Consider the following 17674-nt stretch of genomic DNA (forward strand, 5'->3'; position numbering starts at 1 on the left):
GCATGTTTTTTTTCGTAGTGTATATAATCCTAAATAGTCAAGCTCCTCCTCTCTATAGCAAGTCGCTGAATGGCTCTGTTACACAAGTGCCGGCAGCATCACGGGTTGCAGTTCCAGCGGGTTACAGTGTATGGCTGAGTGGGATGTTTTTAGGTTGAGGTAAGAGATAAACCAAGAGGCTTATTTTAAATCGTACACGTAAACTTAAGACATGTCCACACTTGACAGCTCTATCTCCTTTTCTAAAACTGGATTTAAATTCTTCGTTGATGTAAGGTATGACTTTTTCTTACTACGTGTCAGAATAGTCCACATTTGAATGAGTTGAAAGCATATCTGAACTGTAGAAGATTCTTTTGAAAAACGAGTCTTACGCAGTGTGAAGAGGTGACGGGAGGTAGAGGTGAAGTGGGGGAGAGGAGCTGAAATTGCTTGCAAGCCTGTTAGAAAATTATACAATATGTGATTCGAATGGGTTCAGGCGATTAATTCAGAAATACCTGAAAGTGCCGCTGCCTCCAATGCTGGCAGAGGGGAAGCTTGCTTCTGTAAAACTGGACACTCCCTGAGCAGAAATTTGGTTTGAATAGTTTCATATGAGGAATTTATCTCCCTGGTTTGTGCTAACTGATACTGTAGCATTTTGTTTTAACCATAATAAACCATACGACCCAGCCATTCTCGCCATGCAGTGACTCCCAGGCTGCAGGCCCGGGTGCATGGATCCTGGTGGGACATGCACCCTGAGACGGTATGCAGTACTGGATTTGCTTTTCCTTTGGTTATGGGGAATTAGCCGGTTGCCATGGTAATCAGCAGAAGTTCAGAAACCTAGACACTGTGACTCTATGATGCCAACCATGGATGTGTTCCATGGTGGAAGAGGTCGCGTCACATTTCTTGGTGTTCCTGATAAATTAAGGTGCAAGTCCATTGTGCTTTGAATTATCTGGAAAGCTGTATTGTTCCTACTTTCATCCTGAATATATTATTAAGAATCTGAGCAAGATGCTACTTTGCTCCTGAAACATTAGGGCAAATGCAAAGGCAGTACAGAAGGGGATGCTTGCTTTCTAGATATAGCCAGAGAGCGTTCACCGTACAGGAAGGGGGCTAGACACCTCTAAGTGTGAATTAAAGGTACGTATGAGCTTGCCTGGCTTACTGAGATACATGATTTATTTGAAGGCCAGATGTTCATAAACTGCTTGTGTGCTAATTATGAAAGATGCCCTGTGGAAGACAGTATAGGATAATGCTAAGGAGATGGGATTATGGAATCAGACAGCCTGCATTTAAATCCCATCTCTGCCACTTATTTGCTGATTGTCCTGGGAACAAGTTAGTTAACCTCTTTGAATCATAGTTTCTTTATAACAGTAATTGCCTCCTGGGTTTGACTTGAGGATTAAATGTGATAATGCCAGTAAAAGGCTTAGCACAGAGTCTGCAAACAGAAATTGCTCAATAAGTGCTACTAACTAAATTTATCATTTAGTTAGAGTATAATTTTAAAGAGTATGATTCCAGTTAGCCTTATTCTAAAGTGGAGCATATAAGGTATGGAATTAATTCTTGTGGTCTGATTGATAATGGAGAGGAAAGTGTGGGCTGTCAGTGAATTCTAGAAAATAAGTTTTAACAAGTTAAGATGTAAAGACAGCTTTTTCCAGGGGAACCCAAAGGAAATAAATAAGTTTAGTGGTGCAGTCTCTCTGGTGATGTTCTTTGATTGCTTATTCGAATTCAAAATTTTGAAGTCACATTTCCTCATTCCTCTTACTTACTCTTAATATTCAGATATGTTGAGTTTTACCCATTATTTTTTCTCTCTCCCTGTTTTTTGTTTCATCTGTAGTGGAAAGCTTATATATATATATATGGTTAAATACCACAAACAGATAAGGCCTGTCTTTTTTAAAACATAATCTTAAGACTGTTATCACACTCAATAGTAATTCCTTCATATCATCTAATACTTATTCAAGTTCACTTTTGCCCCCCGTTCTCAAAACTGACTTTTTTTTTTTTTAATTCTAGGAAATGCAAGTGAGTGACTTTATTACTTTTTACTGTAAGCATACATTCAATGAAGCAGGAAAGAATACCAAATCAGAAGATTAACATTTCTGTTACGTAGTTACAAGTTGACGAAGTTTGACCATTTATCACTGTAGAGTGAGGATGGAAAGTAGGAGTGATCCTCTTTTTTTTTCAAAACTGACTTTTAACAGTTAGTTTATTTGGTCAAGATCCATCACTTTCTCCTAAACACCCTTTCAAGCTGTCATCACCTTAGTCTAAGCTCCTGATCTCTGGCAGCTTGAGGGTCAAATTCAGCCTGCTTATTGTTTTTCAGAAAACTTGAACTAAGTCCTGTGTTTTTAAAATTAGGAAAATTTACTAAAGGGTCTGGAATTTATTTCCTTGGGGTGGGGTGGGGTGGGGTGGGGTGGGGAGGAGGCCTGGAGACCCTGGATTTGCCCTCCGATGTGGCAGCCACAGCTGGCTGATGCTGAGTGGTGTGCCCCCTGTAGGTGGTACTTGTGTACTCCTGTTCGCCATACTCTCCCCGCACCGCCCCACCTCTTCACTGTTTATTGTGTGTTACAACTCCTGGTCTGGGCACACATCACAGAATAAGACAGTTATACTTGCTTCTTAAATTGTTAAATTATCGTGCCTCATCTTTCCATACTAATCTTTCTCGAGTCTAGTGGCTTTTAACTGGGAGAGGTTTTTTGCCCTCCATAGCATGTTTGGTAACGTCTGGAGACATTTTTGATTGTCATGAGTGGTGGGTGCTCCTGGCATCCTATGGGTAGAGACCAGGGATGCTGCTAAAACATCTGACAATGCACAGCACAAGAATTATTTGGTCCCAAACGTCAGTGGAGCTAAGATTGAGAAACTCTGCTCTTGTCTGATGGCACATTTGCAATTCCACTGCCCTGTTTAGAAAATTTCTGTGTCTTCCCTATTTTCAAATGTATTTATCACTGTTTCCAATTTTCACTTGATAATGCATACTGGACTCCTTATCCAGCCAAGATACCACAATTTTATCGTTTTTTTAATGATATCTGTTTTTCCAGTTTCTTCTCACTGTCAAAATCCTACTTAACATTAAAAAATTTTTTTTAAAAATTTTTTGGTCTCGCCGCGTGGCATGCAGGATCTTAGTTCCCCAGCCAGGGATCGAACCCGTGCTCCCTACAGTGGAAGCGCGGAGTCTTAACCACTGGACCGCCGGGGAGGTCCCCCCTACTCAACATTTTTAAGTCCTCTGTTTTGCCCATTCATGAAGCTGTTTTTTATGACACTTTTCCACATTATTCTCCAAAAATCATCTTATTAGAACTGGAAACTTTCTTAAAGATGATCTTTAAACTTTCTTCAAGATGATCTTTCCCTCAATACTGTTTCTGCTTCTCCAAACCAAGAAATTGCATCGGGAGGTATTAAGTGGTATATGCAAGGTATCTCCTAGTTCTTTGTTCTTCCCTCCATGCTGGACTCCTGCAACATTATTTGCTAGCTTATAATCTGTTACTTAATTAGGGATTTAGTATGTTATTTTCAGACTTTTCATGTTAATTAGCTTTATGTTCTCTGCTGGATTTTAAACTGCAAGAGGACAGAGACAGTATCTCTTATTGTTGGTACCAAGTCTGTGAATTGCTGTGCTTCAGACCTCCAAGCCTCAGGAGGTTTCTTTGCCTGTAGGCCCTACAGAGGGGTAGTCAGATAACCCGTGTCACCCCAGTCACAACTAACAAGGCGAGTGGGCACCTGTGTTTGTCCATTCCATTCAGGAAAGAGAGACCATTCTAGATATCTTGAGCAGAAGGGGATTATTGAACAAAAGTAATTATGGGTTTATGCAGCTGTTGGAAAGGCTGGAAGAGGAGGCTGTAGGCTGAGCCTCCAGCATTGATTCCTAGAACAGCAGAGAGAGCTAACCAGGCTCTGAGGTTACTACCTCAGTCCCAACTTGGGGGAATCAGGAGGCCTCCATTAGAACTACTGCCACATGAGTATGCTGCTGTAAATGTAATCCCGGGATCAGGAAGCTTTCTCCATTGACTTCTTCTGCACCGGAAGCTGGTGACTGGACTCTAGAAAGCAGAATTCAACCACTGCCTCTGCTGCATATCTATCTGTGTGTCTCCCTCCTGCCCTCCATCCCTCCCTCCACAAAGTGGAAGACTGGAACACTGAGGTACCTTCCTGACCATATTTACCAATGGAATCGGCCAGCAGTGGTGGGAAGACCACCTGTCTTCCAAATTTCATAGGAATGTATCTGAAAAGGAGGGGCATGATTTTCATCGAGAAGCTTAGCTCCAAAGGAGTGGGGGAAATGTAGCTTTTTTTTTTTTTCTATTTTTTTTATTAGTTTCTGCTTTATAACAAAGTGAATCAGTCATACATATACATCTGTTCCCACATCCCCTCCCTCATGCATCTCCCTCCCTCCCACCCTCCCCATCCCTCCCCTCCAGGCGGTCACAAAGCACCGAGCTGATCTCCCTGTGCTCTGCGGCTGCTTCCCACTATCTATCTACCCTACGTTTGGTAGTGTATATATGTCCATGCCTCTCTTTCGCTTTGTCACAGCTTACCCTTCCCCCTCCCCATATCCTCAAGTCCATTCTCAAGTAGGTCTGTGTCTTTATTCCCGTTTTACCCCTAGGTTCTTCATGACATTTTTTTTCTTATATTCCATATATATGTGTTAGCATACGGTATTTGTCTTTCTCTTTCTGACTTACTTCACTCTGTATGACAGACTCTAGGTCTATCCACCTCATTACAAATAGCTCAGTTTCGTTTCTTTTTATGGCTGAGTAATATTCCATTGTATATATGTGCCACATCTTCTTTATCCATTCATCCGATGATGGACACTTAGGTTGTTTCCAGCTCCGGGCTATTGTGAATAGAGCTGCAATGAACATTTTGGTACATGTCTCTTTTTGAATTATGGTTTTCTCAGGGTATATGCCTAGTAGTGGGACTGCTGGGTCATATGGTAGTTCTATTTTTAGGTTTTTAAGGAACCTCCATACTGTTCTCCATAGTGGCTGTACCAATTCACATTCCCACCAGCAGTGCAAGAGGGTTCCCTTTTCTCCACACCCTCTCCAGCATTTATTGTTTCTAGATTTCTTGATGATGGCCATTCTGACTGGTGTGAGATGATATCTCATTGTAGTTTTGATTTGCATTTCTCTAATGATTAATGATGTTGAGCATTCTTTCATGTGTTTGTTGGCAGTCTGTATATCTTCTTTGGAGAAATGCCTATTTAAGTCTTCTGCCCATTTTTGGATTGGGTTGTTTGTTTTTTTGCTATTGAGCTGCATGAGCTGTTTATAAATTTTGGAGATTAATCCTTTGTCAGTTGCTTCATTTGCAAATATTTTCTCCCATTCTGAGGGTTGTCTTTTGGTCTTGTTTATGGTTTCCTTTGCTGTGCAAAAGCTTTGAAGTTTCATTAGGTCCCATTTGTTTATCTTTGTTTTTATTTCCATTTCTCTAGGAGGTGGGTCCAAAAGGATCTTGCTGTGATTTATGTCATAGAGTGTTCTACCTATGTTTTCCTCTAAGAGTTTGATAGTTTCTGGCCTTACATTTAAGTCTTTAATCCATTTTGAGCTTATTTTTGTGTATGGTGTTAGGGAATGATCTAATCTCATACTTTTACATGTCCCTGTCCAGTTTTCCCAGCACCACTTATTGAAGAGGCTGTCCTTTCTCCACTGTACATTCCTGCCTCCTTTATCAAAGATAAGTTGGCCATATGTGCGAGGTTTTATCTCTGGGCTTTCTATCCTGATCCACTGATCTATCTTTCTGTTTTTATGCCAGTACCACACTGTCTTAATTACTGTAGCTTTGTAGTATAGTCTGAAGTCAGGGAGCCTGATTCCTCCAGCTCCTTTTTTCGTTCTCAAGATTGCTTTGGCTATTCGGGGTCTTTTGTTTTTCCAAACAAATTTTGAAATTTTTTGTTCTAGTTCTGTGAAAAATGCCAGTGGTAGTTTGATAGGGATTGCATTGAATCTGTAGATTGCTTTGGGTAGTAGAGTCATTTTCACAATATTGATTCTTCCAATCCAGGAGCATGGTATATCTCTCCATCTGTTTGTATCATCTTTAATTTCTTTCATCAGTGTCTTATAATTTTCTGCATACAGGTCTTTTGTCTCCTTAGGTAGGTTTATTCCTAGATATTTTATTCTTTTTGTTGCAATGGTAAATAGGAGTGTTTTCTTGATTTCATTTTCAGATTTTTCATCATTAGTGTACAGGAATGCCAGAGATTTCTGTACATTAATTTTGTAACCTGCTACTTTACCAAATTCATTGATTAGCTCTAGTAGTTTTTCGGTAGCATCTTTAGGATTCTCTATGTATAGTATCATGTCATCTGCAAACAGTGACAGCTTTACTTCTTCTTTTCTGATTTGGATTCCTTTTATTTCCTTTTCTTCTCTGACTGCCAAAACTAGGTTGAATAAGAGTGGTGAGAGTGGGCAGCCTTGTCTTGTTCCTGATCTTAGTGGAAATGATTTCAGTTTTTCACCATTGAGGACGATGTTGGCTGTGGGTTTGTCATATATGGCCTTTATTATGTTGAGGAAAGATCCCTCTATGCCTACTTACTGCAGGGTTTTTATCATAAATGGGTGTTGAATTTTGTCGAAAGCTTTCTCTGCATCTATTGAGATGATCATATGGTTTTTCTCCTTCAACTTGTTAATATGGTGTATCACATTGATTGATTTGCGTATATTGAAGAATCCTTGCATTCCTGGAATAAACCCCACTTGATCATGGTGTATGATCCTTTTAATGTGCTGTTGGATTCTGTTTGCTAGTATTTTGTTGAGGATTTTTGCATCTATGTTCATCAGTGATATTGGCCTGTAGTTTTCTTTCTTTGTGACATCCTTGCCTGGTTTTGGTATCAAGGTGATGGTGGCCTCGTAGAATGAGTTTGGGAGTGTTCCTTCCTCTGAAATTGTTTGGAAGAGTTTGAGAAGGATGGGTGTTAGCTCTTCTCTAAATGTTTGATAGAATTCGCCTGTGAAGCCATCTGGTCCTGGGCTTTTGTTTGTTGGAAGATTTTTAATCACAGTTTCAATTTCAGTGCTTGTGATTGGTCTATTCATATTTTCTATTTCTTCCTGAGTCAGTCTTGGCAGGTTGTGCATTTCTAAGAATTTGTCCATTTCTTCCAGGTTGTCCATTTTATTGGCATAGAGTTGCTTGTAGTAATCTCTCATGATCTTTTGTATTTCTGCAGTGTCAGTTGTTACTTCTCCTTTTTCATTTCTATTGATTTGAGTCTTCTCCCTTCTTTTCTTGATGAGTCTGGCTAATGGTTTGTCAATTTTGTTTATCTTCTCAAAGAACCAGCTTTTAGTTTGGTTGATCTTTGCTATTGTTTCCTTCATTTCTTTTTCATTTATTTCTGATCTGATCTTTATGATTTCTTTCCTTCTGCTAGCTTTGGGGGTTTTTTGTTCTTCTTTCTCTAATTGCTTTAGGTGCAGGGTCAGGTTGTTTACTCGAGATGTTTCCTGTTTCTTAAGGTGGGATTGTATTGCTATAAACTTCCCCCTTAGAACTGCTTTTGCTGCGTCCCATAGGTTTTGGGTCGTCGTGTCTCCATTGTCATTTGTTTCTAGGTATTTTTTAATTTCCTCTTTGATTTCTTCAGTGATCACTTCGTTATTGAGTAGTGTATTGTTTAGCCTCCATGTGTTTGTATTTTTTACAGATCTTTTCCTGTAATTGATGTCTAGTCTCATAGCATTGTGGTCGGAAAAGATACTTGATACAATTTCAATTTTCTTAAATTTACCAAGGCTTGATTTGTGACCCAAGATATGATCTATCCTGGAGAATGTTCCATGAGCACTTGAGAAAAATATGTATTCTGTTGTTTTTGGATGGAATGTCCTATAAATATCAACTAAGTCCATCTTGTTTAATGTATCATTTAAAGCTTGTGTTTCCTTATTTATTTTCATTTTGGACGATCTGTCCATTGGTGAAAGTGGGGTGTTAAAGTCCCCTACTATGATTGTGTTACTGTCGATTTCCCCTTTTATGGCTGTTAGTATTTGCCTTATGTATTGAGGTGCTCCTATGTTGGGTGCATAAATATTTACAATTGTTATATCTTCTTCTTGGATCGATCCCTTGATCATTATGTAGTGTCCTTCTTTGTCTCTTCTAATAGTCTTTATTTTAAAGTCTATTTTGTCTGATATAAGAATTGCTACTCCAGCTTTCTTTTGATTTCCATTTGCATGGAATATCTTTTTCCATCCCCTTACTTTCAATCTGTATGTGTCTTTAGGTCTGAAGTGGGTCTCTTGTAGACAGCATATATATGGGTCTTGTTTTTGTATCCATTCAGCCACTCTGTGTCTTTTGGTGGGAGCATTTAGTCCATGTACATTTAAGGTAATTATTGATATGTATGTTCCTATTCCCATTTCCTTAATTGCTTTGGGTTCGTTATTGTAGGTATATTCCTTCTGTTGTGTTTCTTGCCTAGAGAAGTTCCTTTAGCATTTGTTGTAAAGCTGGTTTGGTGGTGCTGAACTCTCTCAGCTTTTGCTTGTCTGTAAAGGTTTTAATTTCTCCATCAAATCTGAATGAGATCCTTGCTGGGTAGAGTAATCTTGGCTGCAGGTTTCTCTCCTTCATCACTTTAATTATGTCCTGCCACTCCCTTCTGGCTTGTAGAGTTTCTGCTGAGAGATCAGCTGTTAACCTGATGGGGATTCCCTTGTGTGTTATTTGTTGTTTTTCCCTTGCTGCTTTTAATATGATTTCTTTGTGTTTAATTTTTGACAGTTTGATTAATATGTGTCTTGGTGTATTTCTCCTTGGATTTATTCTGTATGGGACTCTCTGTGCCTCCTGGACTTGATTAACTATTTCCTTTCCCATATTGGGGAAGTTTTCAGCTATAATCTCTTCAAATATTTTCTCAGTCCCTTTCTTTTTCTCTTCTTCTTCTGGAACCCCTGTAATTCGAATGTTGGTGCGTTTAATGTTGTCCCAGAGGTCTCTGAGACTGTCCTCTGTTCTTTTCATTCTTTTTTCTTTATTTTGCTCTGCATCAGTTATTTCCACTATTTTATCTTCCACCTCACTTATCCGTTCTTCTGCCTCAGTTATTCTGCTATTGATCCCATCTAGAGTATTTTTCATTTCATTTATTGTGTTTTTAATCGATGCTTGATTCATCTTTAGTTCTTCTAGGTCCTTGTTAACTGTTTCTTGCATTTTGTCTATTCTATTTCCAAGATTATGGATCTTGGAAATAGAATCTTGGATCAGCTTTACTATCATTATTCTGAATTCTTTTTCAGGTAGACTGCCTATTACCTCTTCATTTGTTAGGTCTGGTAGGTTTTTATCTTGCTCCTTCTCCTGCTGTGTGTTTTTCTGTCTTCTCATTTTGCTTATGTTACTGTGTTTGGGGTCTCCTTTTTGCAGGCTGCAGATTCGTAGTTCCCGTTGTTTTTCGTGTCTGACTCCAGTGGCTAAGGTTGTTTCAGTAGGTTGTGTAGGCTTCCTGGTGGGGGGGACTAATGCCTGTGTTCTGGTGGTTGAGGCTCGATCTTGTCTTTCTGGTGGACAGGTCCACGTCTGGTGATGTGTTTTGGGGTGCCTATGGCCTTATTATGTTTTTAGGTAGCTTCTCTGCTAATGGGTGGGGTTGTGTTCCTGCCTTGCTAGTTGCTTGGCATAGGGTGACCAGCACTGTAGCTTGCTGGTCGTTGACTGAAGCTGGGTGCTGGTGTTGGGATGGAGATCTCTGGGAGATTTTCGCTGCTTGATATTATGTGGAGCTGGGAGGTCTCTTGTGGACCCGTGTCCTGAAGTTGGCTCTCCCACTTCAGAGGCACAGCACTGGCTCCTGGCTGCAGCACCAAGAGCCTTTCATCCACCCGGCTCAGAATAACAGGGAGAAAAAGCAGAAAGAAAGAATTAGTAGAAGAAAGAAAGAGAGAGGGAAAGAAAGGAAGAAGGGAAGAAAGGAAGGAAGGAAGGAAGAAAGAAAGGAGGGAGGGAGTCAGGAAGGATGGAAAGAAAGAAGGAAAGAAAGGGGGGAGGGAGGGAGCAATGAAAGCAAAAGGAAGAGTGAATGGAAGAAGGGAGGGAGGAAGGGAGGAAGGAAAGAAAGAAAGAAAGACAGGGAGGGAGGGAGGAAGGAAAGAAAAAGAAAGTGGAAAGAAGAAGGGTGGGAGGGAGGGAGGAAAGAAAAAGAAAGAAGGAAAGGAAGAGCGGAGGGAGGGAGGGAGGAAGGGAAGGTAGGAAAAAAAGAAAGAGCAGGTAAAGTAAAATAGAATAAAGTATGGAATATAGTAGCGTTATTAAAATTAGAAAGTAATTATTGAAAAAAAAAAAAAACGGACCGATAGAACCCTGGGACATATGGTGGAAGCAAAGCTATACAGAGAGAATCTTACACAGAAGATTACACATACACATTCACAAAAAGAGAGCAGGGGGAAAAATCAAAAATCTTGCTCTCCAAGTCCACCTCCTCAATTTGGGATAATTCGTTGTAAAAAGAGGAAAAGGGCAAGAAGTCTGAAATCTTGCTCTCTAAGTCCACCTCCTTACTTTGGAATAATTCGTTGTAAAAAGAGGAAAAGGGGGGAAAGTCTTAAATCTTGTCCTCAAAGTCCACTTCCTCAATTTGGGATGATTCGCTGTCCATTCATGCACTCCACAGACGCAGGGCACATCAAATGGACCGTGGAGCTTTAATCCGCTGCCTCCGAGGCTGCACAGAGAGATTTCCCTGACTCTGCTCTCACAGCTCCCGGGTCTCAGCCTTGGACCGGGCCCCGCCTCTGTGCGTAGGTCGCCGGAGGGCGTCCGTTCTTCGCTCAGACAGGACGGGTTTAAAGGAGCCGCTGATTCGGGGGCTCTGGCTCACTCAGGCAGAGGGGAGGGAGGGGCGCGCAGTGTGGGGCGGGCCTGCGGCGGCAGAGGCCGGCGTGACGTTGCAGCAGCCCGTGGCGCTCCGTGCGCTTTCCCGGGAAAGCCGTCCCCGGGTCTCGGGACCCCGGCAGTGGCGGGGTGCACAGGTCCCCCGGAAGGCGGGGCGGACAGTGACCCGCGCTCGCACACAGGCCCCGCGGCTGCGGCGGCGGCGGGCGGCGGCGGTGGCGGGCCGCGGGGGCCGCGGCGGCGGCGGGCCGCGGCGGCGGCGGCCCACGCCCGTCTCCGAGGTCCGCGCCTTACCCGCGGCTCGCGCCTGTCTACGGCGCTTCCCTAAGCAGCCCTCTTAATGCCCTCTCCTCGCACACCAGGAAACAAAAGGGGAAAAAGTCTCTTGCCTCTTCAGCAGCTCCAGACCCTTTCTCCGGACTCCCTCTGGGCTAGCCGTGGTGCACTAACCCCTTCAGGCTCTCTTCCTGCCGCCAGCCCCAGTCCTCTCCCTGCGCTCCGACTGAAAGCAGATACCCAAGCCTCAGCTCCCAGCCCCGCCCGCCACGGCGGCCGAGCAGACAAGCCTCTCAGGCTGGTGTGTGCCTGAGGGCACCGATCCTCTGTGCTGGAATCTCTAACGTTGCCCTCCACACCCCTGTTGCTGTGCTCTCCTCCGCTACTCCGAAGCTTTCCCCCTCCGCCACCTGCAGTCTCCGCCCGCGAAGGGGCTTGTAGTGTGTAGAAACCTTCCCTCCTAAACGGCTCCCTCCCACTGGTGCAGGTCCCGTCCCTATCCTATTGTCTCTGTTTATTCTTTTTTTCTTTTGCCCTACCCAGGTATGTGGGGAGTTTCTTGCCTTTTGGGGGGACTGAGGTCTTCTGTCAGCGTTCAGTAGGTGTTCTGTAGGAGTTGTTCCACGTGTAGATGAATTTCTGATGTATCTGTGGGGAGGAAGGTGATCTCCGCGTCTTACTCTTCCGCCATCTTCCTCCGGGTCCGAAATGTAGCTTTAATATTTATTTTTCCCATGACTTTCTTCAGTAATTGTTCTCCTTGCAGCTTGATAAATCATTCAGTAATTTTAGAAATTTATAAGTCTTTTTGACAGTAGGAACGCAAGTATGGGCTCAGCATTACAGGAAACACGTGCTCTGCTTGTTAACACGGACTCTTATAAAGTTTGAAGATTATTGAACACTTTCCCAAATTTCAGCAATTACTGAAGACAGTCATGGAAAAATGAAATAAAACCATAAAGATATCTTGCCTTGCCCTCCATTTTTAGGCCAGTGGATCATAACTTATGTAGTGCAGCTTATCTCTAATTACCATTTTGTAGTGTTTGTTTGACTTTCAGCTATTTTTTTCTTTTTTTTCAGCTATTTTAAAATTTTATTTTCTAGTCCTTTCATCTTATACAACACCCTATTAATTTCACTAAGTACTTAGCTGGCTAAAGCGACTTTTCTGAGATGAAAGAACTGGGGCTTACTCAAGGCTTCTGGAATTTGAGAAGGTCAAGAGATAATGGAAAAATTCTGGCTCATTTAGGAAGGAAGGATTTTATTTGACTCCACTTCTTAAGTATTCATGGAAGCAAAAGTATGAAACAAAACAAAACAAAACTCAAAACCTTTGTGGATCACCATAACTACACTTCATAATTATACATTTATTTTTAGTGATTTTTATTTGAAAGCTTGGTTTTTCAGGTAACACTTTTTTTACCTTTGTAATTTCTCTGCTCATAGCAGAAACTTTAAATAAGCTTGTGGCTGAAACTTCTGCTGAGCAAATCTACAGAAGATTATCTTGCATTAGATTTTGAATATTGGTTTTCCTTAAAATTTCTTAGAGTTGGGACATGCAAAAGTGTTTCATTTTATTTGACTTTTCTAGGTTCTTCCCAACTACACACTTATTTATTTTTAAATTACATTTGTTTTGCTTATTGTTTGTGACAATTCCAGGTGATAAATACATACACTTCAATGTTAAAATGAATAAGCAGACAGAACTAGTTTGGAAATGGATGGATTTGGTTAATAATTACCTATATAGGTTTAATATGGGAATTTTAGCTTTTAGGTTTTGTGTGTGTGTGTGTGTTTAAATGAAACACCTCCAAGATTTTTGCTTTCGTTCTGATGAAGATAAAAATAAACCTTTGGTGAATCTGGATTTATTTTGATGACATGTGCCCAATACTGTAACATGTGCCCAATATGCAGTCAGTTTAACCTTCTCTCATAATGTTTTTATCTATAAATCATTCTGAAAGCTTTAGTAAGAAATGACAGATCTTTTGTAAGAAATGGTGAAGCACCAGTAGGAATCCCTAAGAACTAGGATATAACAAACTTCATGAAAATGGTATAACTTCACTTAAAAATTTGCATTTTTGGTTACAATGAAAATAAGTGCTTATAACTGAAAATGAAGACATTTAAGGAGATTAAATTTGTTCTTGATCTCACTGTCATTAGTAAACAATGTAAAATATTGTGATAGTATTTTTTTCCTTTTCATATATCCTCATATGTTTTCTTTATAAAATCAGGATACATACACATATTGACAAACAGAAAGAGATAATTTTTTATTCTATGTTATTCACAAAACACTATATTGTAAGTATTTTCCCATGGCTTTGAATAATCTTCAAGTCATGAATTTTAAGTAACATTTTGATAACTGTCATGAGATTATACCATAATTTTTAGAGCCACTATCCTGTTATTAGATATATAACAATATTCAATATGTAACAATATTGGATATATAGTTTGCAATTTTGTGCTAACAGAAATAATATTGTAGGGATGTTCTCAAAAATGAGTTTTGGTTTCTGTTTTTACAGGATAGGTCCAAGAAACAAGACACTGAAATCAAAGGATATGAACTCTTATATCTCTTGTTCCACATCCTTGAGTCACTTTCCAGAAGGTTGTATGGATTGGCATCTCCCCTAACAGGGTACCAGATGGTCTGCAGTATGAAATTCTCAGCAGCATTACTTTTTAAAGAATCTCATCTAATTTTTAGGGAAAAATAAGTTTTGCTTCTCTTTATCCTCCCTTTTTAATTTCTTAAATTTATGGTGACTTATTTCTTTACTTGCCAAACTAGAAGCTTTCATTCATTTTTTTAGTCACTGCTATTTCTTCTGTGAGCCACATATTCATATAAATGGAGTGTACATCTTAGTGGAACAAGAAGGGACAATAAATAGATGTATCTAGTGGATTCAAGTACTAAGAAGAAAAGTAAAATGAAATTAGGGACAAGAATGCTGAGGTCAGAAATGCCATTTTAGGTGCTGCTTTCAGGGAAAACTTTTTGTACTGGTTACATTTGAGCACGGACCTGATGGGAGGGGATTTTGCTAGGAGAAGAGCGAGACTTACAGGCAGCAGGGATCACAAGGGCAAATGCCTTGAGTGTAGAATGTGCTTGATGTGTTCCTGGAACAGCATATTTTCCCACCTGCCTGCAGTGGGACAGGAAGGGGCTGGTGCTCCAAGAGGAGATCAGAATGACAGGACCAGATTGCTTAGGGACTTGGGGACTATGGTGAGGAGTTTGGATTTTATGGAGAACAAGAAGGAAACTGTTGAACTATTTTGAGTCAAAAAGACACAAGAGCTGTGTGAATTAGAATAAGTTACCACCTGTGAATGGAGTGGGGCTGGGTTTCAGCCCCGTCTCCCCTTTGGCTTCTCTGTTGGGTGGCTGGGTGCAGTGCAACTGCACAGCTGTACACTGCGGCCCTCAAGGGACAGAATTGTAGACGTGTTGCCTTCGTTGGTGGCCATGTAGAGAAGATTGAAGTGGGCATGGGTGAATGAGGGGAGATCCCTTAGGAGGCCGTTTCATTGTCCAGGGAGGAGATGATGGTGCCCAGTCACAGAGGCTGGTCACAGAGAAGGTGGGTATGTGAGGCTGGATTCTCTCCCACTGGTAGAACTTGCAGATTGATTGATTGGATGGGGAATGTGAGAGGAACAGAGGAGTTAACACTTTACATGTTAAAAGTTTAAATTTGGGAATTCCCTGGTGGTCCAGTGGTTAAGACTACTCACTTCCACTGCGGAGGGCATGGGTTCGATCCCTGGTCAGGGAACTAAGATCCCTGCAAGCTGCGCGGCACGGCCAAAATAAAAAAGTTTAAATTTGCCGAAGCCTGCATCAATTAGGAATAACTCTACCAGCCATTCTTTATCTTCTCCCTCTTGTTTACATGGATTAAAACTTCCTTGTGAAGGATTTTGGTGACTATTTTACAGTTATCTTAATAATCACCGTTATTAAATTTTTAGTCCATTTTGTGCCTCTGATGTTGGTACTGAGGTGTTTATTCAGTAGAGTGTGAGTGCTGAGAAACAGGCCACCACAACAGAAACTTTGCAAGGGAAGTCCGAATGTTAAACTCTAGGAAGAAGGCCAAAACAGCTGCTGTGATTCACTGAGCTCTGAGTTTGGAAACCAGCACTCTGCAAAATGGTAAAGTGCTGAAAAATTACAGAGCAGCTTGAAGCAGAATTTTAAGTTTACAGAAGTTGTCATGTAACCAAAGCAAGTAAGATGGGAACAAATAGTGTGGGGGGAATGTAGCTTCATGACTATAGGCTTAGTACTGCTGCAGTGCACCCCCGAGTCAGCTGTGGTTTGTACCAAGGCATCAGTGCATTTGATTTGGCAGGAGAGCAGAATGTGTTGAGCATGCCCTTCTCTTATACTTTGATGCAGTCTATTAATCAAAAAGCTTGATTGTGAATTTAGTGTTTATTGTTATTTTTTTATGCTTAAATTATGTTTAAAGACAAGCACTGGGAGATATATGTGACCGGAAAGTCCTCCGCTCTCCCTCTGCTTTCCTTTTAGTTCGGTGGGAAAATTAATCCTGTGAGATGGGAGGTTTGGGTTTTGTTGGATTTTCACTGATTATCCTTTGCATAAAAATCTAGCTACCCTGTAGTTGGAAAAAAGGTCCCTAGAGATTCTGATATGTGCCACTCTTAGTTTTCAGAAGCAGATGGAGGAAGAAACACAGGAAAAAGAGACTGAAAATGAATAGGCAAAGGGAGGATATTTAGGTTGCTTCCATGTCCTGGCTATTGTAAATAGAGCTGCAATGAACATTTTGGTACATGACTCTTTTTGAATTATGGTTTTGTCAGGGTATATGCCCAGTAGTGGGATTGCTGGGTCACATGGTAGTTCTATTTGTAGTTTTTTAAGGAACCTCCATACTGTTCTCCATACTGGCTGTATCCATTTACATTCCCACCAACAGTGCAAGAGTGTTCCCTTTTCTCCACACCCTCTCCAGCATTTATTGTTTCTAGATTTTTTGATGATGGCCATTCTGACCAGTGTGAGATGATATACCATTGTAGTTTTGATTTGCATTTCTCTAATGATTAATGATGTTGACCATTCTTTCATGTGTTTGTTGGCCATCTGTATATCTTCTTTGGAGAAATGTCTATTTAGGTCTTCTGCCCATTTTTGGATTGGGTTGTTTGTTTTTTGTTATTGAGCTGCATGAGCTGCTTATAAATTTTGGAGATTAATCCTTTGTCATTTGCTTCATTTGCAAATATTTTCTCCCATTCTGAGGGTTGTCTTTTGGTCTTATTTATGGTTTCCTTTGCTGTGCAAAAGCTTTTAAGTTTCATTAGGTCCCATTTGTTTATTTTTGGTTTTATTTACATTTCTCTTGGAGGTGGGTCAAATGAATGGATAAAGAAGATGTGGCACATATATACAATGGAATATTACTCAGCCATAGAAAGAAACAAAATTGAGTTATTTGTATTGAGGTGGATGGACCTAGAGTCTGTCATACAGAGTGAAGTAAGTCAGAAAGAGAAAAACAAATACCATATGCTAACACATATATATGGAATCTAAGAAAAAAAAAAAAGGTCATGAAGAACCTAGGGGTAAGACAGGAATAAAGACACAGACCTACTAGAGAATGGACTTGAGGACACGGGGAGGAGGAAGGGCAAGCTGTGACAAAGTGAGAGAGTGACATGGACATATATACGGTACCAAATGTAAAATAGATAGCTAGTGGGAAGCAGCCGCATAGCACAGAGAGATCAGTTCAGTGGTTTGTGACCACCTAGAGGGGTGGGATAGGGAGGGTGGGAGGGAGGGAGACACAAGAGGGAAGAGATATGGGGATATATGTATATGTATAACTGATTCACTTTGTTATAAAGCAGAAACTAACACACCATTGGAAATCAATTATACTCCAATAAAGATGTTTAAATAATACAAAAAAAGAAAAAAAAAGGGAGAAAAAAATAATAGAGGGAAGCATCAGGAGGATGGTTTGATACAGCTGCACAGTGAATTTGGCACTAAACCTTTTGGCTAATTGAATCAAACATGGAAACTTGTTGGATTATATAGTTGTCTACTTAGTGGAAAAAGAAAACACTGTACACATATTTGGTTTAGGTGACAAAAATCTGTTTAGAAAAAAATGGTTTCTTTTAATGAAGAACATTAAATAACAGTAGATGGTAGCTTCAGTTGTGGTTAATTTAGAGTTACTTTCAAAGGGATAAATATTTTCTTCCTCTTTTTGAAAAGTAAGGAAGGAATGGTGTTAAATTGTAACTTGGTAATTGCTTTTCTGACAGGAACATTTGGTCATTGAAACAGTAAGGAACATTG

At 40.6% G+C, this 17674-nt stretch overlaps 1 protein-coding gene across 3 annotated transcripts in view; it reads left to right on the forward strand.

Annotated features, from left to right (window-relative positions):
* The window catches only part of PLOD2 (procollagen-lysine,2-oxoglutarate 5-dioxygenase 2), a 116560-nt gene that overhangs the window by 11839 nt on the left and 87047 nt on the right, over nt 1–17674 (forward strand). The gene's annotated exons all lie outside the window — the stretch shown is intronic.

This window comes from Mesoplodon densirostris, chromosome 5, assembly GCF_025265405.1.
Source record: "Mesoplodon densirostris isolate mMesDen1 chromosome 5, mMesDen1 primary haplotype, whole genome shotgun sequence".
NCBI lineage: Eukaryota > Metazoa > Chordata > Mammalia > Artiodactyla > Ziphiidae > Mesoplodon > Mesoplodon densirostris.